Below are 1,324 nucleotides of genomic sequence, written 5' to 3' on the forward strand. Positions count from 1 at the left end.
AAAAAAGTACAAAATGCTAGTTGTATAGATATATATTTTATACAAATTTACACATATCTGACTATATACTATATACATATACATATACTATATACTGACTCTGTACTATACAAATGTGCCATATACTATATTTGGGTCTGTGTGCATGTACAGTAGGCATGTACACATACATATATATTTATATGTATTTGAATATATATGTGTGTGTATATATATGGGTGTGTCTTTTTAAATGGCTTTAAAATATAAATGTGACGTTGGTTTATATTCATCCTTCTCCTCACTGTTCAATGTTTTTTTTTTCTTTTTCCCCCCCAGAATATCCAATTCTAATCACAATCACAAAATTCAGAAGTGTTCTGGGATGTGCATATTAAAAGTAATCAATAATTAATAGTTTATATCTAAAATCCTTCAAATTGAAGAAGATAGAAAACAAGAGCAAACAAAAAAAAAAAAAACAAACACCACTGTTGGTTCCTTTTGTGCCTGGCATAGTGATTTTTGCAAAAAAGGAGTTTTAGGTCGATGATTTATTAGCCATGTCTTGTCTCAAATAACTAAAGTCCTGCAGCTTTTTTTTTTTGTTTTGGGCTAAAAATCCGTTTCTTTCCCCCACTGAACAAAAAAACCTCCTTTTACAACATGATATTTATTTAACATTTTTACCTTAGAAAAAATATGAAAAGATAAACTTATTGTTTTATGAATATATATATATATTGTATTTAAACATGTTTACATGAAGCCCTGTCTGTCATGCTTGGGTTTTGTGCGTGCGTGTGATCGAGACCCAGATCGTTTCATGTGCTTTCTGCAGTTAATGAGATCCTAATGATGTGCATCTGTGATTAAGCGTTGGCAGACTGCAGACTGGGTCCCATCTCTGACTATACATCTAAGACTGGGAGGAGAAAAGGGCTGATTAATCATGAAGCTCTGCTCTGTTCTTCTCTGTCTCTCACTGCGCCTCAAACTGCAGCAGTGCATATTGATTTTGCCTCACCTAAACATTTGAACTATATTTAAACCATATTATTTTTTTTTATTATTATTAGTGTTTCTTCAACCTGAAAGCAATTTTCATTCGGCGGAATTTTTCGAGCCAACACTGCAGATTGTTACCGTGGCGAAGGCTAGGAACCAGGTCTGAGACTCGGTAATGATGTTTTCGCAACGGCGGAATATTCTCAGCACAAACGTGGGCCGTGCCCTCTGGGGGAAACGGACGACCTCTGCGGAGGAACCTGGAGGAATTCCCCAGTGTATGGGCAGAGTTAAGCTGGCCCCCCTCTCCCTTGACCGCGCGGAGCACGGCGATGTC

The sequence above is a fragment of the Cynoglossus semilaevis genome, chromosome 7 (assembly GCF_000523025.1).
Source record: "Cynoglossus semilaevis isolate Cse_v1.0 chromosome 7, Cse_v1.0, whole genome shotgun sequence".
Taxonomy (NCBI): Eukaryota; Metazoa; Chordata; class Actinopteri; order Pleuronectiformes; family Cynoglossidae; genus Cynoglossus; species Cynoglossus semilaevis.